A 27,362-nucleotide genomic window follows, 5' to 3' on the forward strand; every position below is an offset into this window, starting at 1 on the left:
ATGGTAGAGCGTTCGCTTAGCATGCGAGAGGTACGGTGATCGATACCCCGCATCTCCAAATTTTTTTAAAAATTTTTCTCGTGTTTCTCCACTGCCGCGCCAGATGGCAAGTTGATCCTTGTTTATAATTATGGGCCGGCCGTTTGGATTAGTCTGGCCCAAATTGCGTGACTGGCATCTCAAAATACACACTAAAAATGAGAAAAATTGAATATTAATCGTCGACAGCAGGGTTCGAACCTGCGCGGGCAAAGCCCAACAGATTTCAAGTCTGTCTCCTTAACCACTCGGACATATCGACAATGACACTTTTTTACAATTAATTTATTATATGGTTTATATTTAGTCCCTATATAATTCATTTTGAAGCAAATTTAAGATTTAACGAAATTGTTTTGTAAATACATAGTAGCGAAAAAATTTCCCTTCTCAAAGTCTATCTTATTCTTATTGTATTCAATACAATAAAATCTTTCTTAAGTGTCCACTGAAATGAGGCTCTGGCAAAGCATAACTAAAAACTAAGGCTGTCTAACATAATTTCCCTATCTTTTTTGTTGTCCAAGAAAACAAAGCCACAAGGACCTTTTACCTCAGGCATGACTCCAAACATCAAATGCACTTGTGTGTTTAGAAGTGACAACATTAAATAACTATCATAATTTCAAGTGGCCTTGCCTTACTACAAAGGAAAGCTTCGTGATGATGAGACAGACCTGTTCCTCATACTAATTAACTGATTAAGTTGTAAACTCCAAGATAAAGTTGTCATTTCCTTTCTATGATTTATGAATGACAGTTAATGTCTGCATGCTTGATTGCTTTCGACTGTAGTTTAGACGGCCTCTTAATATCAAGTAAGCGTCTCTAATCCTCGCATTAATGGAATATTTATCATTATTCATTGAATCAGAGGTGGAGCAATTAATCAAAAGAACACATGCCATGATTAAGTCGATTCTGCAACAGTTACTGCCTTCCCTGCTTCACAATTGTGAGAGTACTGCAGCTCCTTAGTCAGTACCGTGCCCACGTATCATTATGCTCCAGCACAGGAATTATTTTGTCAGTGGCTCACCACCTTCAACCTAATCAATAGGTTTCCGCACGGGGCTCCACCAATTAGCAGATTACATGGTATTTATTCTAACAAATTTTAGGATTAATTTTTAAGTGATACAAAATATTTCATTATTAGTCTTATTTTTTCATGCAAAGTACCGTTACGTTGTGATAAAATATCCTTCGTAATTTATCTGCTTGGATCTTATTTTGGAACCGACCATACTCAACTCAGCATCATTAAGGTAACAAACTTGGATGAATTATTTCAACGAAGTAAGCAATTGATATTTCATAGAAGCGGATTAGAACTACAAAACATAGAACAACAACATGCTCCTCGGCACTTAGACTGGATATGAGAAAATATGGAATTGAAAACCTGTGATTAATTTGTGCACATTGAATCTTATTAGTCTACTGTAATCTTTTACAATATGTTTTGAAATGTAAAAATTTATGGAATTAGAATTCTCTTTCTAACATTGAACGGCATACCTAAATATGTGAATTGAAACATGAGAATTGGGATTAGAATTCCTACAAGTTCTTCTCTAATATTGATTTGAGATTCATTTCCATCAGAATAAGTGCTAAACAATCTGAGAAATCGATAGCCGCGCAGTTAGCAAAAAAAAGGAAGGCATGCGAGGAGGTAAATAATATTTTGTTGCTTCAAAATTTATTCAACTAATGGGAGTTAAGCAAAAGAAAATGTAAAGATGAATTGAACTACTTGGCCGCTAATAGCATAGGTCAAGCTTTACCAGTGAGGTCGATGCCCTCCCGAGGAATGCCCATCGATGGAGGTGATGTACAGTAATCATCCCTTCCTGACAGTGGCAACAACCATCCCCATGAATGAGGAGTCGCTCCCAAAGGAATCAACGTCCACGAAATCGAAGAACTCAGTTCTCGGCCAGGACCCTGTTGGCGTCGAGGTAGCTGACGACCCAGCAGCGGTCGCCGCCGGGAGACACGCGGGGGTGGCGGGATAGATTGGAGAGGATGAGGGGTCCGCAGTCCTCGGAGGAGTCGTTGGCCCAGACGAAGTCGGCGCCGGCCTGGGCTAGGTAACGGATAGCGCGGATGCCGCAGCCGCACATTGCATCGATGACACGGAGGCCACTACCGCTGCAGAGGGACTGGCGGTGAAGGGCGGCGGGGAGGACGCCAAGGTCGCGGCCCACGGCGCTCTCGCTGCGGAAGAAGGAATCGCCGGTCTCGAACTCGACGCCGCGCTCAGTCTGCGAGGCGTTGGCGGGGAATGGAGGCCGACGGGTCGGGTTTCGTATACGGGTATGGAGGAAGGGAGGGGAGGGACGAATAGGAAAGCAGTGGGCCGCGACGGCGGCCATGGCAGGGGAGAGGAGAGAGCAGACAGAGCAGCAGTGTTAATTTTGGTTGGGTCGAACCCGAGACCGGTGTTAATGAAATAAAAATCCACGTGGCAAAACACAAAATCAATTCGACCCGCGAGGCTGATTATAATAATATATCTCTCTTATTCATATTTCTTTTAACAGTCATTATTATGAATTCCATAATACATTCAATTATCTTAAAATTATATCATAATAACTAAATATATTTTGAATATGTTTTAAAATATTAAAAATATTATAATTATTTTTAATAATAATCATACTTTTAAAAAAATAATTTTACTATTTAAAAATAATTTTTAAATTTTTAAATATATTTATTAAATAAAATAGTACAAGTAAGTCTGCAAAATTTTGATTTTCTTATTTTATTCAAATTAAATAAAAAATAAATTATAAATATAATAATATAAAATACAAGCCCAAACTATTTGGGCAAAAAAGTCCGTTATCGTTTTAAAAATAAATAATATTATTATTAAAAAAAATATATTCATGTTTTATTATGTACCTATTTTATTCCAATTTTAATTTTAAACTTTATAAATTTTTAATTAATTAAATAATAATAATAATAATAATACACCCCAGGACCAGGATGACCCACCCGATGCCATCTTGAACATGTTTAATATTTTGAACGAGTTCAAAATGAAAGGGTATTATAACACCATATTAATATTAATATTAAAGGGTTGTTATAATACCTTCATTAATAAGAGCATTGTGGATGTTTTAATGTTTTCTTAGGATGATCTAATGGTTAATGCATGATGTATTATTATCATGAGGTCTGAAGTTTAAATGTCTCCCTTATATGTTAGTCATTATTTCAAAGACCTTCTCTATGATAAATTAGTGGGGATGAACGTATTTATCTTTTGCCATTATTGTCGATAGTAAGGATCCTCTGGTCCGCTTTTAGCGGACCAGACCTTGGTCCACCACATTGATTAGAGGGATTTAATGATTCCCACCTGCTAAACAAGTGAGGATCATTGAATCCTTCTAATCGCTGCCCCTGGTCCAAAAATAAATCAGGGTTTATAGGACCAGAGGATTCTATTCGAGATTAGAGGATCCTGTTAAGAGTTGATAAGTTTTTGTCCGAGTCTTCTGTAGATAAAAGTTTGTCCGGGTTTTTAGTGTTGTCCGAGTTTTTTGATTTAATCGTTTGCTGCGTGGTTGAACGTGGAGTTGAATAGGTTCATTGTAAAAGCCTATATATAGGTTTGTTTGGTTTTTTGATATCAAGTGAAGTTGTTTTTCCATTCTGTTTCTTCGTTCTTCTCCTCCTCTAGAGTAACAGTGGTATCAGAGCTTTGCACGAGGAATCATAACACCGGCACCGGCATCACAAATTGGAGACCAGAGGCGATCGTCAGCGAGCAGACACGAGGAATCATAACACCGGCACTGGGTATCAAAACTTTTAAACAGTTTTTTGCACTTCGACGGTGGTGATTTATTAAATTGCTCCTATTTTGTGTGATAAATTATCTTCTTCAATGGCATTTGAAAATAATTTTGTGCAACCTGCGATTCCACGCTTTGATGGTCACTATGACCATTGGAGCATGCTCATGGAGAATTTTTTAAGGTCCAAAGAATATTGGACGGTTGTGATTTCTGGAGTAGCAGAATCGATAGAAGGTGTTGCGCTAACAGATGCGCAATTGAAAGATCTTAAAGCAAAGAATTATCTTTTCCAAGCTATTGATCGCTCAATCTTGGAAACCATTCTCTGCAAGAATACCGCAAAAGATATCTGGGATTCTATGAAAAAGAAGTACCAAGGTACAACAAGAGCTAAGAGGCAGCAGCTTCAAGCACTTCGTTCAGAGTTTGAAATGCTCCGAATGAAATCAGGAGAATCAGTTGCAGAATATTTTTCAAGAACGATGGCAATCGTCAACAAAATGCGAATCCTTGGCGACAAGACAGAGGATGTTCTCATCATTGAAAAAATTCTTCGATCTATGACACCAAAATTTAATTTTGTTGTCTGCGCCATTGAAGAATTTTTTCAATGATGAGAACATCCTCTGTCTTGTCGCCAAGGATTCGCATTTTGTTGACGATTGGTTCATGAGCAGAAAATCAATCAAAATGAAAAAGAGGAGCAAGCATTGAAGGCTTTATCAGAAAATCACTCTACAAATTATAGAAGTGATAGAGGACGAGGAAGAGGCAGAGGTCGAGGAAGAGGAGGTAGAAATAACAACGATCGTGGAAACCAACAACACAATCAACATCAAGAGAATTATTTTCAAAAAGGAGGGCGTGGAGGTCATTATTCAACGACGAATAGAACAAAGTCAACAGACAAGTCCAATGTTGAATGTTACCGATGTCATAGGTATGGCCATTATAGATCAGAATGTTATACTAATTTGAAAAGGCAAAATGGAGATCAGACTAACTTTGCAGAAGAAGAAGAAGTGTCTCTTTTGATGGTGTGTCATGAGAAAGAAAAAACACAACGACATGTATGGTATTTGGATACAGGCTGCAGCAATCACATGTCTGGAGAAAAAGATACATTTTCTGACTTGGATGAAACCTTTCGCAGTTCTGTCAAATTTGGCGATAACTCTACAATTTCTGTTATGGGAAAGGGAAAGGTAACCATACAAGCAAAAGGAGATACTACCCATACTATCTCTAATGTTCTTTTTGTGCCAGATTTAAAGACTAATTTGCTTAGTGTGGGTCAGCTACAAGAAAAAGGATATGAAATTGCTATTAAAGAAGGAGTTTGTCGCATTCAAGATGCAAAGTTGGGCTTAATTGCGCAAGTTAACATGACAGCTAATCGTATGTTTCCGCTTTATCTTCATACTACATCTCATTCATGTTTTTTAGCAAAATTTGATGATGAAGCATGGTTATGGCACTTTCGCTATGGACATTTAAATTTTAGTGGGTTAAAAACACTAAAACAGAAGAATATGGTAGTCGGTCTCCCTCAAATTACAACTCCTTCTCAAGTTTGTGAAGAATGTGTTGTTAGCAAACAACACCGTAATCAATTCCCACAAGGAAAATCTTGGAGAGCAAAGGCGGCATTGGAGCTTGTGCATTCAGATATTTGCGGGCCAATAACACCACATTATAATGGAGGTAAAAGATATATAATTACCTTTATTGATGATTACAGTCGCAAAATATGGATTTATTTTTTGCAAGAAAACTCCGAAGCTTTTACTGCTTTCAAAAATTATAAAGTACTTGTCGAGAAAGAAATTGGGAACTCGATTAAAGTTTTGCGTACAGATCATGGTGGAGAATATAACTCACATGAATTTGCAAATTTCTGTGAGAATCATGGAATCAGAAAGCAACTTACAGCTGCTTACACACCCCAACAGAATGGTATATGCGAGAGGAAGAATCGCACTATTATGAATATGGTGCGAAGCCTTCTGACGACAAGTGGTGTTCCTAAAAATTTTTGGCCAGAAGCAGTTAATTGGAGCATCCATATACTGAATAGAAGTCCCACATTATCTGTTCAAAATATGACACCAGAGGAAGCTTGGAGTGGAAGAAAACCAACGGTTGATCATTTTCGGGTTTTTAGATGTATCGCTTATGCCCATATTCCAGATGAAAGGAGAAAGAAGCTAGACAGCAAAGGTGAAAAATGTATTTTTCTTGGTATAAGTAATACATCGAAAGCTTATAGATTATATAATCCTTGCACTAAGAAAATCATTATAAGCCGTGATGTTGTTTTTGATGAAAAAGACACTTGGCCATGGAATCAAAATGGCGTTAAAAAAATTATCCCAGCAGATCTTGATGATAATGAGAAAGTACAACAACCTATGGAGGATGAGCACCATGAGGAAGTCTCTCAAAATATTCCTATAACAGATCAAAGTCCAATGGAAGCAGAATCGCAAAGGCCACAACGTGTTCGAAAAAGACCAGCATGGATGTCTAATTACGAGGTGACTGGAATTGATCAAGGTGATGATCCTCTTACACATTTTGCTTTATTTTCAGATTGTGATCCGACAACCTTTGAAAGTGCTGTCAAAGATGCAAAATGGCGTAAGGCGATGGATGATGAAATTGAAGCCATTGAAAGAAACGATACTTGGGAGTTGACTGATCTTCCGAAAGGGCACAAAACCATTGGTGTGAAGTGGGTCTTCAAAACAAAGATAAAAGAAAATGGTGAAGTTGATAAGTATAAGGCGCGTCTGGTAGCTAAGGGATATAAGCAAGAGTATGAGATTGATTATACAGAAGTTTTTGCTCCCGTTGCAAGACATGACACAATCAGATTGGTGATTGCATTAGCGGCACAAAACTCGTGGTCTATTTACCAGTTAGATGTCAAATCGGCATTCTTGCATGGAAACTTGGAGGAACAGGTATTTGTAGAACAACCCCTTGGTTATATTAAGATCGGAAATGAGCATAAAGTATATAGATTAAAGAAAACTCTCTATGGATTAAAACAAGCTCCACGAGCTTGGTATAATCACATTGAGTCTTATTTCTTCAAAGAAGGTTTTCACAAATGTCCATATGAGCACACACTCTTTATTAAAATTGGAGATAAGGGGAAATTGCTCATTGTCTGCCTATATGTAGACGATCTCATATTTACTGGAACTGATGATTTCCTGTTTCAGGAATTTAAGAAATCCATGATGGTTGAATTTGAAATGTCTGATCTTGGAATGATGCATTACTTCCTTGGCATGGAAGTAGTGCAATCAACTACAGGAATCTTTATTTCTCAAAAGAAGTATGTGCAAGAAATTTTGGACATGTTTCAAATGAAAGATTGCAATCTTGTAAGCACTCCAACTGAGTTTGGCTTGAAGCTAAACAAGGATCATGAAGGGAAGAAGGTGGACAGTACAATTTATAAGCAAATTGTTGGCAGTTTGATGTATTTAACTGCGACAAGGCCAGACATAATGTATTCTGTGAGTTTAATAAGTAGATACATGGAGAATCCAACAGAAATACATCTGTTAACTGCCAAGAGAATCCTTCGTTACCTACAAGGAACTAAAGATTTTGGACTATTCTACAAGAAGGGTGAAAAATTGGAGTTGTTCGGATTTACTGACAGCGATTATGCAGGAGATCAAGATGATAGAAAAAGTACTTCAGGCTATGTATTTATGCTGGGCACAGGAGCCGTATCATGGTCTTCTAAGAAGCAACCAATTGTTTCCTTGTCAACTACAGAAGCTGAATTTATTGCTGCAACAGCTTGTGCTTGTCAAGCTATCTGGTTGAGAAAAATTCTTGAAGAGCTTCAGTTCAAACAAGTTGAAGCTACTACAGTTTTTTGTGATAATAATTCAGCAATCAAACTCTCTAAGAATCCTGTGCTACATGGCAGAAGCAAACATATCGATGTGAAGTATTATTTTTTAAGAGATCTCAGCAATGATGGAACAATCAAACTGATTTATTGCCGCAGTGAAGATCAAGTTGTAGATATACAGACCAAGCCTCTCAAAATTGCTACATTTGTGAGGTTACGTGGTCTACTTGGAGTTTGTTCGCGTACTGTTATTATTTTTTCTTAAACTGTTTTCTGCCGACTTCAGTTTAAGGGAGGGTGTTAAGAGTTGATAAGTTTTTGTCCGAGTCTTCTGTAGATCAAAGTTTGTCCGGGTTTTTAGTGTTGTCCGAGTTTTTTGATTTAATCGTTTGTTGCGTGGTTGAACGTGGAGTTGAATAGGTTCATTGTAAAAGCCTATATATAGGTTTGTTTTTTTTTAATATCAAGTGAAGTTGTTTTTCCATTCTGTTTCTTCGTTCTTCTCCTCCTCTAGAGTAACAGATCCTGTCTGCATTATCATTGTAGATACTCTAATGAAAATAATACTAGAGGACAAATGTACATGGCTTAACAATTAGGAGGGGTGTTTTTTTTATTAAAAAAGTAACCATGATTTAAAAAAAAACGTCTTATTTTTTTAAAAAAAAATATTAAAAAAATATTTTACTTTATATTAACTACAAAATTCATCCATCTAAACCCTCTTATAAGATAGTATCATTTGTTCTTCCTATAAATTAAATATTATTTCATTACATAGATTGATTCTTTATTTACCAATATATATTATCGTTCTTCTTTAGATACTTCTGCCTTTATTTTTTTTAGAGTCTTTATTTGTTGCAAACACTTTTTCTACGCTTTCAATCTTATAAAAAAAACTAAAATAACTTCTAACTCTTCTCATCCATATATTTTTTTTACAAAAATAAAAAAGCGTCCTTTTTATTAGAATTCACTTAAGTTTTTATCAAAACAACATTGTTGTAGTAGGTACAATATGAACACTCTCATTTTCATCAACACTATATTATAACAACATTTTATAGTCACTATAATATGGACATTTTATTTTTTATTAACACTAATCAATATTATATTGTAGGCTTGTAGCAGCCCCCAGGACATAGCGCAGATGATGGACGCATGGTATCTCTGGCGTAATGGCCAGGGGTCGATTCTCAGGAACTGACGACTTGAGGTTTACCCCGTCATGCGCCTATGGCCTGTATATCTGTATAAACCTCCCTCCATATCCGTGGGGTCGACACTAGGGAGACCACTAAAATAACGGATCTACTTTTATAGGCTTGTAGCAACAATTCAGCATAACAGTTACAACATAAATTGATTATCTCTATTAAACACTAATTAATATAATATTATATTATAGTAACTATGATTTATAGTTGTTACAAAATAAGTAATTTATTTTTTATTAATACTAATTAATATTATATTATATCAAATATAAAATTATAGTTATTATAATTAAGTAGTTATACTAGCTATGGAATCACCGATAACAAATAATATTTTAGAAAAAAAATTTTTAAAAAATGGATGATTAAAAACATTATTTTAATCAAACCGGTCCGGTCGAAGTCTAGTACCAGATCTAGCAAAATCTCTTATGGGCCAGGCCCGTTGGTCCCTGATGAACTTGGTCTGGATGCTCTCCAATAACAATGTACAATATAAAAAGTTAGGTCGACCTAACTTTCAAATAGAAACTTTAGCCATATTAAAGTAGAATTAGGCATTTCTTCTGCATAGCATATAGAAAAAAATTAAGTTTGTAAAATAATTAGACAAACTCATCACGATGGGAAGAAAGTACAAGTCTCTCTCTACTTAAATATGTATTGCAAAATTTCTACAATATAATATCAGTTCCTTTGAATTTCATTGATAAATGGATTTGTTTTTTTTTAAGAAAAACAATGAGTCAATGACCTTTTAACTTGGATATTGTTACAAAAGTGTAAGTACTAGTAGTAATAATAATCTATCTAAATAGATTGTAGATTGACAAAGTCTAAATAAGTGATGGTAAAATAGAAAACATGTCTCAAGATATTTAATTAGGTAGCATGTTAGGCACCACTTCCTTTTAAATATTTAAGATAAAAATTAGAGAGTAAAACACATAATTATAAAATTAGAAATATGATCTAGTTTAAAAGAAAAATAAACTTAAAGTATGATGAATATTTGTGTCTCTTGGAGTGCATGTGCTAGTGAAAGAGTGAGAGGATAAAAGTTTTTGGCACTAGGAAGTTGAGCATATATATACACACCAAGTCCTAAAAAAGGAAACAACTATATTCTAACAGAAAATGCTTATTAAGATTGGATATCTTATAAATTGCAATGTGAATGATGGTGAACTTGAAGTAAGGATATTGTAGCTGAACAACTCAAGCAAAAGCCAGAAGAGATCTAGATATGGTAGATAGAATTATATTAAAAGGAGTGAAGCACCTGCAAATGACATAAGTATTGATATCTTGAATTGTCGCTAGACATTGTTTACTGAGTTGGAACATGAGTATAGTATTCTTCCCTATGAACTCAAAGCAAGAATATTTGTGTCTCTTGGAGTGCATGTGTTAGTGAAAGACTGAGAGGATAAAAGTTTTTGACACTAAATAATAACCCAAACAATAAGTAGTAATATGGCATGGATGCCTTAGCTCCAAAAGGAAAGGGAAATTCAAAAATTCCCTTATAGAAGTTTAAAACAATTGAACCTGAAGTTTTGGATCCTCTAATTTAGCCTATTATATTCAATCTAATTCTCAGTTTATTAAAATTCCTAACAATCTCAAAATTCAACAAGACAGTAGTCAATATACACAACCAATTGAGCATTAAATTGAAGATGCTTTGTTAAATCATTTTTCTTAAAAACAAAAGATTCTCAAGTTATTAGAAGTTCAATATCATGAATCCTCTTTATATCAAGTTTCATGTCCTTAGGAATGTGTATATCACATAAGTTATTGTGGTTCTGCATCATATGAATTTGATTTCTAATATAACGACTAATTAATTAGTCACTAAAATATAGACCAAATTTAATTCGGTCATTAATTTAGAAATCAAATTTAATTCAATCACTAATTTAGCAATCAAAATTTATTTGATAGCTATTTCCGTCGTTGTTTGAACATTTTCTTATAAAAATGAATGTTGGTATTTAGAAAATAAAAAATGATAATTTAACGGTGAAAAATTCTTTTTTTTGTTATTTAATGAAGGATTTTGTTAATTTTCAGTAAATATCAATCTTTATATATGTGCTAGTGTACAATGATACATCACTTTTTTGAATCATAGTTGCACCACTTTTCTTTAATTTTGAAAATTTTTATAAGTTTTATCACTCTCAATTTATCATTTGATTCTAAATGGTCTCAAATACTCTTCTATTCGTATTAACTTAAGAAATTTGTTTCTCTAACTCAATTTTCTCCAAATTACTATCGGTATCAAAATATTAGATCTAACGGTCACATAAATTTGATCACTAATTAGGGACTAAAATTATCAAAATTAAATTTTAGATCCTATTTAACAACCAAATTTAAATTTTATTGTTAATTTACTTTACTCACAAAATTAAGAAGCGAATTTTGCGAATTTGAAACATGTGATCTTTAATTTAAAGATTTAGTTCAATTTCAATTTTTAATTTAAGAACTGATTTAATATCGGTATCTAAATTAATGACACAATTAAATTGTTTTACTCGTTAAATTATGAGGTAAATTCTTTAAATTGGACATAGGTGTTCTTTAATTTTTCGATTTAATTTTAATTTTGGTGTTTAATCAAAATTTAATTTTAGTTTCAATATTAGCAACCAAAATTAATAGTTGGTCACAAATTAATTACTTAATATTAATATCATTCTATAAAAGTTTGCAACTAAATATATTAATTAGTTGCAAGTCCTAAAGATGCATACAATTTTTTTTCTACATAAATCTAAAGAAATAAAACCAACAATTATATGATATTAATTTTTTCACAAGAAATATATAAGTCTAATAATCTAATCGAGAGGACCAGTAAACATTAATTAAGTTAGACTAATACATATGAACCCAAAGTGATATTTGTTAAAATAGATAACATTAGGAGGAAGAGGAAGGAGAGTAGCGGTGGAAATAAAAGTTTAGGTAGGTTTTTGACGAATTATTTTTGTTGTTGTTGAAAAAGGAAGTATAAATAAAGATAGAAATAAAGGTTAACATAAATAAGAATTTGGAAAAAAAAAGATTATAATAATATAATTATTGATTGGCTTAAAAATTGATTGTTATTTACTATAATAATTATTTATTAAATTTTTATCAATAATCTTATTAAATTTTATTACAAAATTACAAAAAATCAAAAAAAATCAAAAAATATATCAACATAAATTTTACATTATATTTTTAAATTTCTTACTAGCTAATATTAATATAAATATTATTGAAATATTAAAAAGAAATCACTAAAAAAAATTGAATGATATTTTAAATTAGAGAAAAACCAACTGTGCCGAGTTTGAACTTCTTGTTGTTTGACTCAACTTAGTTCGATTACACCTCTAGTTAAAAACTATTAGTTAAACTTAACTTTAATCATAAAACATTATAATTTATCAATCAAATATAATTTTGATTAGTAAAAGTTTAAAATAACTGACGGATCTAACCTTGATTAGTATAAAAAATTAAATATTATCGATCAAATTTAACTTTGGATACGGAGAGCAAGTTGCATTATCGATCAAATATATTTGATTAGTAAATAATTAAATATTATCGATTAAATCTAATTTTGATCAGTAAAAAGTTTAAATATTATTGTTCAAATATAATTTTGACCCATAGAAAATTACATATTAGCAATCAAATATATTCAGCTAGTAAAAAATTTAAATATTACTTGTTAAATCTAACTTCTTTGGTTAATAATAAATTAAAATTTATTGGTAAAATTTAACTTTGATCAATAACAATTAAATATTAGATTAAATCTAATTTTGACTACATAAATTTAGTTATTAAAAAAATAAAATATTATCAAATATAAATTTAACTAATAGAAATTAAAATATTACAGTACAAATCTAACTTTGATCAATAGAAAATTAAATATTATGTCAAAAGACTAGTAAAAAATTATACATTATCATTCAAATAAATTTGAATATAATTTTGACCTGTAGAAAATTACACGTAACCAACTAAACAAATTTGGTTAGTATAAAAATTAAATTTTACTTGCTAAATAGATTTGGCCAAAAATTACTGATTAAATTTAACTACCTTTAATAAAAAAATTAATATTTTTGGCCAAATCTAATTTTGACTTATGGAAAATTGTACATTACCAACCAAATATATTTGGTTAGTAAAAAATTAAATATTTTCAATTAAATCTAATTTTGGTTAGTAAAAAGTTAAATATTATCCACCAAATCAAACTTTGGTAAATCAACATTTAAATTACTAGCCAAATTTAATTTTGATCGATAAAAAATTAAAATTGTCCCAAAATAAATTTTGACTGGTAATTATAATTATTTACCGGCTAAAATGAATTTAATTGATAATTTTAAATGTTTACCAACCAAAATGAATTTAACCGATAATTTTAAATATTTACTTATCAAATTCAATTCAGACAGACAAATTTTACTGATAAACCTAACTTTTCCCGTAATTATAATTAGCATAACAAACAAAGTATATTTCGCAGCTTGAGAGTTGTGTAAGCACTTTGCCATCATAAAATATTTCTCCTGCACAATAAGAGAGGAAAACTTCGCAAGTATTAATAATTTTGCACTTGCACTCTCTAGTGCCAAGAAGGAAGAGGATAAAAACTTGCAATATCTAGATAAATGGCTTCTCAGGCCATCTTAAAAGTGATTATATATTTAAACAATCAAAGCAAGCTAGCCTATCCATGATAGAAAAGAAAATTTTACACGATTACTAATAAGTGTTAGGTCCTTGGCGGTCAATTAAAGGGGATAAATAGTCTTGTAAAAATGAAACACCTTTCTCATTTTTTACAGCAGGATTAGAATAGACAATTACATAAAAGAAATAAAAAAATTGATTAAAAATAAAAGACACAAAATAGTTATTTGGTTTATAATCAAGGGATTGTTAATCCCAGAAAATTGAAAGTTCACTAAAAGTCTCCTTCAGACGAAGAAACCCAGTTAAATCACTCACACAGTAGTAGAATAAATAAAGAAATCAATTACAAGTATTGTTATCTAGCTACTGGGATCAGGGCTATATTTATTGCCCTAATCGGGTCGCCTGAAAGGATTCCAGGCGCCTAGACATGGATAAAATTTTATCCCCATCACATCGAATTGTGTCATGTCGCGTTTCGATAATATTTCTGGTCTTGGCACACGGACCGGCTCGATCCGACCCTTGTTGGGCGAGGCACCCAGGTTATCTGGACTCCCGAACCGTGAGTCAACATTCTGTTGACTTTTCGGTCCGAGCTCTTGCTCCAATTATGCTCACTTGAGTCCGGATTTTCCGTTCTGGTTCCGTTCACTTGAGTGATTTTGTCCATCCGGAATAGGTTTCACCCGAACTCATTTTCCGATCATCTTGAGCAACCTTCCGCTCTGGCTTCTCGTCCTTGGAAACGCCACGCGCTTCCTACTCGTCCGCCATTGTACACTTTCACAGCTCCTTGTCGTCCCTCGGACGTACTGAGCCCGTCGATTCTCTCTCGTACCGTCCTTCTTGCTAGCTGTGTCTTTCGTTCGATTTTCTGTGCTCTTAAATTCCTGTACACTTAGATACAAGAATATCAAAATATAACATGACCTAACTTACTTAATTATCATATTAAAATAATCATGATACAGTGAGTAGCTCAACTCAGCATATTAAGGCAACAAACTTGGATGAATTGTTTCAATTGATATTTCATATATAGACACGGATTAGAACTATAAGGCATAGAATAACAACATGCTCCTGGCGCTTAAACTGGATATGAGAAAATATGGACCGGAAAACTTATGATTAATTTACATTGAATCTTATTAGTCTACTGTAATCTTTTTACTACTTGTTTTGAAATGTAAAATTTTATGGAATTAGAATTCTCTTTCTAACATTAATTGGCTCTGTCTGACAACAAAAGATGTGAATTAAAACATGAGAATTGTGATTAGAATTCCTAATAGTTCTTCTCTAATATTGATTTGAGATTCATTTCCATCGAGAATAAGTTCCATACAATCGATAGGCATCTAGCAAAAAACAAGAAGGCATACGAGAAGGTAAATAATATTCTGTTGCTTCAAAGTTAATACAACTATAGGGAGTAAGCAAAAAAAAGTTGTAAAGATGAATTAAACTACTTGGCCACTAATAGCATAAGTTAAGCTTAACCAGTGAGGTCGATGCCCTCCTGATGAATACAGGCAATCCTTCGCTTATAAAGAAACTAATATTAATAAAATCAATTATTGCTTTATCAGGGGTGTAGCTCAGATGGTAGAGCGCTCGCTTAGCATGCGAGAGATAGGCGGATCGATACCCAGCATCTCCAAAAAAAATTTTTTAAACAATGAATCGATTCGAAAGAAATTAAATTTAATAAAATCATTATTTATCACACCGGGGATGTAGCTCAGATGGTAGAGCGCTCGCTTAGCATGCGAGAGGTACGGGGATCGATACCCCGCATCTCCAAATTTTTTTTAAAATTTTCTCCTGTTTCTCCACTGCCGCGCCAGATGGCAAGTTGATGCTTGTTTATAATTATGGGCCGGCCGTTTGGATTAGTCTGGCCCAAATGGCGTGACTGGCATCTCAAAATACACAATAAAAATGAGAAAAACTGAATATTAATCGTCGACAGCAGGGTTCGAACCTGCGCGGGCAAAGCCCAACAGATTTCAAGTCTGTCTCCTTAACCACTCGGACATATCGAAGAACTCTCTTTCAATTAATTTACTATTTGATTTATATATAGTTCCTATATAATTTATTTTGAAACACGTTTAAGATTTAACGAAATTGTTTTGTAAAATAATAGCGAAAATATTTCCCTTCTCAAAGTCTATCTTATTCTCATTGTATTCAATACAATAAAATCTTTCTTAAGTGTCCACTGAAATGAGGCTCTGGCAAAGCATAACTAAAAACTAATGCTGTCTAACATAATTTCCCTATCTTTTTTGTTGTCCAAGAAAACAAAGTCACAAGGACCTTTTACCTCATACATGATTTTAAGGATGTGTTTGGTTCAAGTTATCATGTATAATCTTGGTTATGTGATTACTAGGTAATTACATAACCAAGGTTATGGAGAATAAAACATAACCAAATGTTGTTTGGTTTAACTTAGGTAATGCAACAAAAACTTGTTTATTTGAAGGCTTTAATGAATACCTTAGTTTAATATTTTACCGTATTACCCTATGTTACGAAATCAATTATACATATTATTATTATTATTATTTATTTTTTATGTTTTTTTATTTTTCTTTTTCTTGTATATTTTTTTTTACTTTTTATGTGTTTTTTTTAATTTTTTTATGTTTTTTTATTTTTTTATTATTTATATTTATATTTTTTTTATTTTTTTACATTTTTTAAATTTTAATTTTTATTTATTTATTTTATTTTAATTTTTTTATTTTAAAATTTTTTAAATTTTTTTATTTTTATAATTTTTAAATTTTAAAATTTTTTTAAAAAAAAAATTAAATTTTTTATTTTTAAAATTTATATATTTTTTAAAATTTTTTATTTTTTTTATTATTTATTTTTAAAAATTTTAAATTTTAAAATTTTTAAACTTTTTAAACATTTTTTTATTTTTAAATATTTTTTTACATTTTTTCTCTTTTTTTTCATGTTTTTACTTATCGAAGAGTATTTTTGGTAAAAAAAATTTGTAACTCCGGAATCAAGAAAAATCTTAGTTTTCTGAGGTTTTCCGATTCCGGGCTGCATGACCCTTTTGCTGACGTGTCGAGAATGGAACATTACTTGGAAATCATCGAATATCTAAACCAAACAAAGTTTTTGTTGATAACCTTGGATGGATAACCAAGATTATCAAGAATAATCCCGAACCAAATGCACCCCAAACATCAAATGCACGTGTGTGTTTAGAAATGACAACATTAAATAACTATCATGATTTCAAGTGGCCTTGCCTTACTACAAAGGAAAGCTTCGTGATGATGAGACAGACCTGTTCCTCATACTAATTAACTGATTAAGTTGTAAACTCCAAGATAAAGTTGTCATTTCCTTTCTATGATTTATGAATGACAGTTAATGTCTGCATGCTTGATTGCTTTCGACTGTAGTTTAGACGGCCTCTTAATATCAAGTAAGCGTCTCTAATCCTCGCATTAATGGAATATTTATCATTATTCATTGAATCAGAGGTGGAGCAATTAATCAAAAGAACACATGCCATGATTAAGTCGATTCTGCAACAGTTACTGCCTTCCCTGCTTCACAATTGTGAGAGTACTGCAGCTCCTTAGTCAGTACCGTGCCCACGTATCATTATGCTCCAGCACAGGAATTATTTTGTCAGTGGCTCACCACCTTCAACCTAATCAATAGGTTTCCGCACGGGGCTCCACCAATTAGCAGATTACATGGTATTTATTCTAACAAATTTTAGGATTAATTTTTAAGTGATACAAAATATTAGTCTGATTTTTTCATACAAAGGACCGTACGTTACGTTATGGTAAAATATCCTCCGTAATTTATCTGCTTGGATCTTATTTTGGAACCGACCATACTCAACTCAGCATCATTATGGTAACAAACTTGGATGAATTATTTCAATGAAGTAAGCAATTGATATTTCATAGAAGCGGATTAGAACTACAAAACATAGAACATCAACATGCTCCTCGTCACTTAGACTGGATATGAGAAAATATGGAATTGAAAACCTGTGATTAATTTGTGCACATTGGATCTTATTAGTCTACTGTAATCTTTTCAATTTGTTTTGAAATGTAAAATTTTATGGAATTAGAATTCTCTTTCTAACATTGAACGGCATACCTAAATATGTGAATTGAAACATGAGAATTGGGATTAGAATTTGATCCTGTCCGAGTGCTGAGTCAACGGACACTGGGGACATGGCACGCTCCGTTGTCTCCGGCTGGTGGTGTAGATCTCCGGCGAACCTGCAAAGAAGCCGAGCCGGGAGGGGTTTCCCGGTGACGGCCCTCTGATGCTCAAGTCAGGCAACGAGAAATGAGAGAGGCAGTGTAACTGTGGCTACAGTGAATATTTGCGCATACCTTCGTCGACGTCTGGGGGTCCTTATATAGGACCCCGGGGAGGCGCGGGCACGCTTCTCGATGCGTGCACGCTTCCCCAAACATACCTTAACGAGCCCATGTCAGAAAAGTACCCCTGACGCCATTCCGCAATCGTCCGAGCATATCCCGGATGTGACGATGGAAGCTTCTGTCGTATGATCCTGTGTACGGCTCGGCCGCCATCTCTGCTGCTTGTCGGCGGCAGACGTCTCGAGGATGATGTTATCCCCTGTCTCCTTTGTCCTCTTGCGTTTCCTGTCTGTTCCAGGACCGAGCGGTTAGGCCGCTCGGCAGCCGTATCACTTCTGCTGCCGGTTGTAGGTATCGGTCCGACCGGGAGGACTCCCGGTCGTATGCTCGGATGAGATTGCTCTTGCCTGTCTTTGTTGCCTTACGCCCTGGCCGAGCGGACTGCCCGCTCGGACCTGAAACCTTATTACCTTGAGCATTGGAAACCCGACCCCTAGTCGGGTTGTCTTTCATTCGGCTCGGGGGATTCCTGGCCGGTCGGCCTGCTTCGTCCGGTCGGTCAGCCTGCTTCGTCCGGTCGGCCGGGTCTCAGGGTTAAATCTCTTGGCCTTTGACCTCCACGTGTCGTTGACCTTCCGCCAACGAGGGTCCCCCGTCCTTACCGCCGGATCACATGCCTCCCCTTCAAGTCTAGTCGAAGGAGGCGCTAAGTCCGACTGACGGGACTGCCGGTCGGCCGGAGTGACACCGCTGTCCCACTTTTTGGAATGTTCCTCCTCACAGCCGTTCGACTTTTTATTGCTGCTGGCTTTGTAACCGTGTCGACGGTCAACGCTAACGCCCTTCGGATCTCCTTGGAATTCGTGCAAATCCTCTCCATTAAGACCGAGTACACGCGTTGCGTGTCGTAATGGCGCTCATTAAATGCGCCCCTGTGACATGGTGCCACGTGGCGCCTCCGCTGGCGACATCGTACGGCTCGGCGACGTGTCCGAGGGGACATCGACGGTTTGAAATGAACGGCCCGATGTGCGTGGGCCTCGGTTCCTGTGACCTGCATCCGACGGTCGAGGCCGATTGGGCCCAACCTTATAAAGCCTTCACCTTCTTCCTCTGCCGCACCCTTGCCTTCGCGTGTCCCGCAGCCTTCTTCGGTGCTTCAGCGTTCCGGCGACTCCGATTTTCGTTCTCCGACGACTCCCCGCCTCCTTCGATCCTCAGCCTCTTTGTAAGGTTCTTCCGCCTTTTTTCCTTTGATTCCTGTGTTTTCTTCGCGATCTTGGTCGCGTTTCGTCCTTTGGTTACTGCTTTGCTCCTCTTCTCGCTTGCGCATTTGCTTTCCCTTTCGATTTCTGCTTCCTCCATTGCTATGGCGATGGCAAGCTCCTCTCAGCCTGTGGACCCGACTCTCGGCCCATGGTATACCACCATGGAGTCACGGTTCGATCGGCGCGATGCCGAGAGCCTGTTTAACGCTTTTGATATCCCTTCCGACTTTGAGCTAATTTTACCTTCACCTTCCGCTCGGCCGCACAGACCGCCGAGCTGCGCATTTTGTCTTTTCCGCGACCAATTTGTAGCCGGTCTGCGGTTTCCCCTCCACCCCTTCATTGTTGAAGTTTATAACTTTTTTGGCATTCCGCTCGCCCAACTGGTTCCCAACACCTTTCGCCTCCTGTGCGGGGTTGTGGTCTTATTTAAGATACACAACATTCCCCTCCGCTCGGAGGGCTTCTATTATTTTTATTACCCCAAGCAGTCCGAGCCGGGCACTTGTCTGTTTCAAGCTCGGCCCGACTTAGTCATTTTTGATAAGTTGCCCTCTTCCAACAAACGCTGAAAGGAGAACTTTTTCTACCTTTGTGTTCCCGGGCGGCTCCCCTTCCGTACGAAATGGCAGGTCGGACCGCCCATCTCTCCCGAGCTGAAGAAATATAAGATCTGACCGAACTATCTCCAAGCAGTGAATCTGCTAGCCGGTCTGAAGCTCGACATCAACAAGCTCCTATCTGAAAGAGTGATGTACATATTTGGTTTGAGTCCGAGCCGGACCCCCTCCCGAGCAGCTTCGGTAAGAACTTCACTTGTACATTTGCCTTGAGTTCTAACTGATTTCCTTCTCTTTTCTTTGCAGCGAATATCGTAATGGAGTCGGTGCTGTTCGGGATTTTGAAAAAGAAAGCGGTCGCGCTCGAAGCGGCAGCGGCCAAGGAAATGGAGCAACTGGGCATTGCTCCGGTCGGCTCTCATGAGGACGAGAGTGAAGCGCAGGCAGGCGAGTCGGCCACTCAGGCTTCGCCTATGGATGCTGCCGGCGGTGCAACTTATGGCAAAGAATCGATCGTTTGGGAGGAAAGCTTCGATCCGGAGGATGAGCTCCCGCTCAACAGGAAAAGACGGAGAGTTGAGAATCCCCTCCGTTCGGCAACCTCCGCAGTGCAAGCGTCCGAGCGGACGGGCACTGCCTCTCCACGCGGCCAAGCACCATCGGTCGAGGCGCTATCTTCCGACCGGACTCCTTCTCAACTGGAGGCGCCTGCGGCCCCCATCGAAGCGGTTCCGGTTGCCTCCCTTCCTCCTGAACCACGCCGAGTCCTCCGCTCGGGCATTTTGTCCACCCTGTCCAGCCCGGCTTCCGATCCTTTGGCGTCCGCTCAGACGACTCCGGGGCAGCGCCGTACTGTTAGGGCTACTCTCCATCTCCCTACTGAGGCTTTCATGGCCGAGTCCGATCGGCCGACGGCCCCCGAGCATATGATCACTATGAAGGGGCCCCTAGCTGAGATGTGGGCGGATGCTCGGGCCCGTGTGGCCATGATACCGCTCGACAAGCTGGCTGACAGCCACATGCAACAGACCACAGGGGTAAGCTTTGTTTCCTTCTTTTTATGTAGTCTTCCCGATCGGCCTTTTAACCTTTCGGTGTACATCAACGGTGGGTGGAAGAGGTTGTTGTTTCCAACCGCCTGGCAATGGTGGAGGACGAGCTTAAGAGGCTGAAGAGTCAGGGCGGCCCGTCATCTTCCCGAGACCCTTCTTATGCCGAGCTACAGAAGGAGCTTGACAAGACCAAGGATCTGTTAGAGGCCGAAAGGATGAAGACGACCGACCAGGCTTACATGTTGGACTAGCTAGACAAAAAGGTCAAATCCTATGACCGCAAGATTGAGTTGGCCACCACTCGGAAGAACACCGCCATCGCTGATCTGAAAAAAAGAATGTAGAAGCCCGAGCTCTGGAGCAGCGTGTGAATGAGCTAGCTGAGCTGCTGGAAGGCGAGCAGAAAGGCCGCTCGGAGGAGGTGACCAAACTCAAGGACGATTTAAAGGCCTTGCAAGAGGCTCTTGATGCTTCTCGCGCTGCCTTCAAAGAGTACCAAGAGGCGGAGCCGGGCCGCATCGCCGCCTTGAGGCAAAACTACATCCGCTCGACGAAGTTTGTGGAGAAGGTGTGCGACCGGCTGGTCATCGCCTTCGAGTTGGCCATCACCGCCACGGCAGATTATCTGAAGACCAAGGGTCAGCTCCCCAAGTCCGTGGTCATCCCTGCGACGGAGCATGCGACGCTTCTTACTACCATCCCAAAGCATATCTTTGACTTCCTTGAATGAAGTATTTGCAGTAATGCTTCCGATCGACGAGTCTTTAATTCTCATGTGGCGTCTGTAACTTTTAAATGCTAATTTTAAATGGATGGCCACTCTTGCTGCGTTAGCCTTTCCTTTTAAGTGTTCCTTTTGACTATGTCGACCGGTCGCTAGACCTTTTTCCCGCAGGTGATTCCTTAACTTCGCTGATCGGTTAAACGACCTCCCACTATGCCTGGGACTTCTATGAGTTTGTCGCTGGAGTGTTTTTATTTACTGCGGTGATCGGCCAGACGACCTTCCACTAGGGATTTCTATGAGCTTCCGGCCAGAGGGTTTATAGTCGCCGGTTCGACTCTAAGATTTAACGTCGCTACTCGACGGTCTTCCGGCCGGAGGCTTTATAGTCGCCGGTCCGACTCTAAGATTTAACGTCGCTACTCGACGGCCTTCAGGCCGGAGGGTTTATAGTCGCCGGTCCGACTCTAAGATTTAACGTCGCTGCTCGACGGTCTTCGGGCCGAGAGTTTATAGTCGCCGGCTCGACTCTAAGATTTAACGTCGCTGCTCGACGGTCTTCCGGCCGGAGGGTTTATAGTCGCTGGTCCGACTCTAAGATTTAACGTCGCTGCTCGACGGTCTTCAAGCCGAGGGGTTTATAGTCGCCGGTCTGACTCTAGAGTTTAACGTCGCCGCTCGACGGTCTTCAAGCTGGGGGGTTTATAGTCGCCGGTTCGAATCTAAGATTTAACGTCGTTGCTCGACGGTCTTCAGGCCGGATTGTTTATAGTCGCTGGTTCGACTCTAAGATTTAACGTCGCTGCTCAACGATCTTCCGGCCGGAGGGTTTATAGTCGCCGGTTCGACTCTAAGATTTAACGTCGCTGCTCGACGGTCTTCAGGCCGGAGGGTTTATAGTCGCCGGTTCGACTCTAAGATTTAACGTCACTGCTCGACGGTCTTCAGGCCGGAGGGTTTATAGTCGCCGGTTCAACTCTAAGATTTAACGTCGCTGTTCGACGGTCTTCCGATCGGAGAGTTTATAGTCGCCGGTTCGACTCTAAGATTTAACGTCGCTGCTCGACGGTCTTTAGACCGGAGGGTTTATAATTGTCGGTTCGACTCTAAGATTTAACGTCGCTGCTCGACGGTCTTCAACAATGAGTTTACAGCTCGGATAATATACGCCCGTCCGAACGGCACGGGGTCTTCGCCATCGAGCCTGTGGCTCAGATAATATACGCCCGGCCGAACGGCACGGAGTCTTCGCCATCGAGCCTGTGGCTCAGATAATATACGCCCGGCCGAACTGCACGGGGTCTTCGCCATCAAGCCTATGGCTCGGATATTATATGCCCGACCGAACGACATGGGGTCTTCGCCGTCGAGCCTATGGCTCGGATATTATACACCCGACCGAACGGCACGGGGTCTTCGCCGTCGATCCTGTGGCTCGGATAAAATATACCCGGCCGAACGGCACGGGGTCTTCGCCATCGAGCCTATGGCTCGGATAATATACGTCCAGCCGAACGACGGGGGGTCTTCGCCATGCTTTCATATAACTACCCGCTGGGCGCACAATGCTCATGCCTTTGCTTTGTTCTTATAACTTTTATTCCTGCAACCAAAGGATACAGCCGAACGGAATATTCATGAAATATATTACACCGGCGCACCTTTCATCCGGCCCGATAGGGTTAGAGGTGGTTTGCACTCCATGGTCTCTCCAGCCGCCGTCCATCCTCATCCTCCAAGTAGTAGGCTCCTGATCGGAGCTTCTCGACGACTTTGAAGGGTCCTGCCCAGGGAGCCTCCAGCTTGCCTACGTCCCCGACCGGCTTCACTTTCTTCCAGACCAAGTCTCCCACCTAGAATGCTCGAGGAATCACGCGGCGGTTGTAGTTCTGCTTCATTCTTTGCCTGTAAGCCATCAGTCGGACGGACGCTTTGGCTCGCTCCTCGTCGATCAAGTCCAATTCTAGTTGCCTCCTCTTGGAATTTGCCTCATCGTAGTTCTGGATCCGGACGGACTCTATGCCGACTTCGACTGGAACGACCGCCTCGCCTCCATACACCAGGTGGAACGGTGTTACTCCCGTTCCCTCCTTAGGGGTCGTGCGGATGCCTCATAGGACTCCCGGCAGTTCGTCCACCCAGCTTTCTCCCATGTGGTCGAGTCGAGCTCGAAGAATTCGGAGGATCTCCCGATTGGCTACTTCGGCTTGACCGTTACTTTGGGGATACACCACAGACATGAAGTGATGCTCAATGTTATATCCCTTGCACCATTTCTCGAGCTGCTTTTCGACGAACTGTCGCCCGTTGTCCGACACGAGCCGACACGGAATGCTGAACCGACAGATGATACGTTGCCAGATGAATTTCTTGACCATCTGCTCGGTTATCTTGGCTAATGGCTCAACCTCCACCCACTTGGAGAAGTAATCGACTGCCACCAATAGGAACTTCCGTTGTCCGGTCGCCATAGGGAAGGGTCCTACGATATCCGTGCCCCACTGGTCGAATGGGCAGGACACTGTGGACGCTTTCATTTCCTCCGTCGGCCTATGAGAACAACTATGGTACCTCTGATAAGAAAGGAATGCTGCGACGGTCCGAGCGGCGTCCTCATGCAGAGTTGGCCAGAAATATCCAGCCAACAAAGAATCTTCCTAGCCAAAGACCGGCCACCCGAATGACCTCCACAAGATCCTTGGTGTACATCCTGGAGAATGTACTCGGCGTCTTCCGAACTGACATACTTCAACAGAGGTCGGGAGAATGCCTTTTTGTAAAGTTGATCTCTGATGAGCGTGAACCAGCCGACTCTCCTCCTCAGTAGCTGGGCTTCCTCCCGATCGGACGGCGTGGCCCCTGAGCGCAAAAACTCCATGATGGTTGTTCTCCAATCGCTCGGGAATGTGAGACCTTCTATCCGATCCACATGCGCTACCAAGGATACTTGCTCGATTGGTTGCTGGATGACGACCGGTAATATTGAGCTTGCTAGCTTGGCTAATTCATCTGCCGCCTGGTTCTCTGTTCGGAGTATCTTCTGAACCACCACCTCGATGAAACTGGTCTTGAGTTTTTCAAAGGCCTCCGCGTACAGCCTGAGTCTTGCATTGTTTATCTCAAAGGTATCCATGAGTTGTTGAGCGGCTAGCTGAGAATCCGAGTGGATCACGACCCGGCTGGCTCCAACATACCGTGCGGCCTGCAGTCCGGCTATGAGGGCTTCGTACTCTGCCTCATTATTTATTGTCCGATAGTCCAGCCGGACGGACAAATGCATCCGCCATCCCTGAGGTGAAAGTAGCAGGATCCCAATTCCGCTTCCTAGCCGAGTGGACGATTCGTCCACAAATACTTTCCATGTAGCTTCGGGATCGGGCTTTTGCACCTCAGTCAGGAAATCTGCCAAGGACTGTGCCTTGATCGCCGAGCGGGGTTGGTATTGTATGTCGAATTCGCTTAGCTCCGTCGTCCACTTGATGAGCCATCCGGATGCTTCAGGGTTTAGGAGTACCCTTCCCAATGGGTTGTTCGTCATCACAATAATGGTGTGCGCCAAAAAGTAAGGGCGCAACCTCCGAGCGGCAAGGACTAAGGCGAAGGCCAACTTTTCGAGACCAGTGTAGCGAGACTCAGCATAATTTTAGATATGGCTTAGAAAGTACACCGGCTGTTCTTCGTCGCTCGGCCTTACTAATGCTGAGCCCACAGCATGCTCAGTTGAAGATAAATAAATGTGGAGTGGCTCACCTACGGCCAGCTTCGCCAACACGGGTAAGGAATTCAGGTAAGTCTTCAGTTCCTCGAATGCCCAATCGCACTCCTCGTCCCATTGAAACTTGGTAGCTTTACGCAGAATATTGAAGAACGGCAGACTCCGGTCGGCGATCTTAGAGATAAACCTTGGCATCGCCGTTATCCGACCGGTGAGACGTTGTACCTCTCGAAGATTTCTGGGAGGCGGCATGTCTTGCAATGTCTTTATCTTGATGGGGTTCGCCTCTATGCCCCGCTCAGTCACGATGTAACCCAGGAAGCGCTCGCCTTTTGCTCCGAACATGCACTTCTGAGGATTAAGCTTGACTCCGTATCTTCTTAATGTTTGGAAGGTCTCCTCCATATCCGCATAGAGATCGGCCGCCCGGAAGGAGTTGATAAGTATGTCATCTACATACACTTCTAAGTTGCGTCCGATCTGCTCCCTGAAGACCTTGTTCATCAGACTCTGGTAGGAGGCTCCTGCATTCTTCAGCCCGAACGACATTACATTGTAGCAGTAGGTGTCGTCCGGCGTGACAAAGCTGACCTTCTCCTGGTCTTCTCGGGCGAGCGACACTTGATGGTAGCCTTGGTATGCATCCAGCATGCATATCAGCTCGCACCCGGCCATGGAGTCCACCAATTGATCGATCCGGGGCAGGGGGTAGAAGTCCTTCGGGCATGCCTTGTTCAAGTCCCGGAAGTCGATGCAGACTCTCCACTTGTTGCCCGGCTTGGAGACCAGAACCACATTTCCGAGCCAACTCGGAAATTGCACTTCCCTTATGTGGCCGGCCTCCAGAAGCTTCTCTACCTCCGCCCGGATAATTACATTTTGCTCAGCGCTGAAGTCCCTCTTCCTTTGCTTCACTGGCCGAGCGTCCGGCCGGACGTGAAGCTCGTGCTGCGCTACGCTTGGCGAGACCCCTGGCAGCTCATGGGTCGACCAAGCGAAGACGTCGCAGTTTCGCTGTAGGCATTTGATCAGCTTTTCCTTCTGCTTCTCCTCCAGGTCGGATGCTATGAAGGTGATGGCCTCCGGTCGGGAAGAGTCAATCTGCACCTCCTCCTTTTCTTCATAAACCAAAGAAGGTGGTTTTTCGGTTATAGTATTTACCTCGACTCGCGGCACTTTCCGAGCGGACTTGGCCTCGGCTCAGACCATCTCCACGTAGCATCTTCGAGCGGTCAGTTGGTCTCCCTGCACCTCCCCTACTTGATCTTCTACCGGGAACTTGATCTTCTGGCAGAAGATAAAGACGACCGCCCGGAACTCGTTGAGAGCCGGTCGCCCCAAGATAACGTTGTACGCAGAAGGAGCATCAACCACAATGAAGCTGGTGGTCCTTGTCCTTCTAAGCGGCTCCTCTCACAACGAGATAGCCAGCCGGACTTGGCCGACCGGCAAGACTTCGTTCCTAGTGAACCCGTAGAGGGGGGTCGTCATTGGCAGTAGTTCAGCTCGGTCGATTTGCAGTTGGTCGAAGGCCATCTTGAATATTATGTTGACCGAGCTGTCTGTGTCAATGAAAATGCGGTGAATAGTTTAGTTAGCTATTACCGCTCGAATGATCAGGGCGTCATCGTGTGGGACTTCGACTCACTCGAGGTCCCTAGGCCCGAAGCTGATCTCGGGTCCGCTCGCCCTCTCCTGGCTACAGCCGACTGCATGTATCCTTAGCTGCCTTGCGTGTGCCTTCCTGGCTCTATTGGAGTCTCCTCCGGTCGGGCCTCCGACAATGATGTTGATCTCGCCTCGAGATGCATTGCCCCTATTTTCCTCCTCTCTAGCGGACGGTCGAGGTCGTTCATGCGATACCCGATGGTGGGCTTCGGGCTGCTGACGATGCTGCCGCTCGGGGGATCTCCTTTCTATCCTTTGAACGGGGCTCCGTTGTTGATGTC

General features: G+C 40.1%; 3 non-coding genes across 3 annotated transcripts; 1 reads left to right on the plus strand and 2 right to left on the minus strand.

Annotated features, from left to right (window-relative positions):
* Positions 1-219: 219 nt before the first annotated feature.
* On the minus strand, positions 220-301 carry TRNAS-UGA. The gene has a single exon. It is a non-coding gene; the product is annotated as a tRNA-Ser (tRNA).
* A 15,132-nt stretch (positions 302-15,433) lies between these two features.
* On the plus strand, positions 15,434-15,506 carry TRNAA-AGC. The gene has a single exon. It is a non-coding gene; the product is annotated as a tRNA-Ala (tRNA).
* A 160-nt stretch (positions 15,507-15,666) lies between these two features.
* On the minus strand, positions 15,667-15,748 carry TRNAS-UGA. The gene has a single exon. It is a non-coding gene; the product is annotated as a tRNA-Ser (tRNA).
* Between the last annotated feature and the right edge of the window lie 11,614 nt (positions 15,749-27,362).

The sequence above is a fragment of the Zingiber officinale genome, chromosome 4A, assembly GCF_018446385.1.
Source record: "Zingiber officinale cultivar Zhangliang chromosome 4A, Zo_v1.1, whole genome shotgun sequence".
Lineage (NCBI taxonomy): Eukaryota > Viridiplantae > Streptophyta > Magnoliopsida > Zingiberales > Zingiberaceae > Zingiber > Zingiber officinale.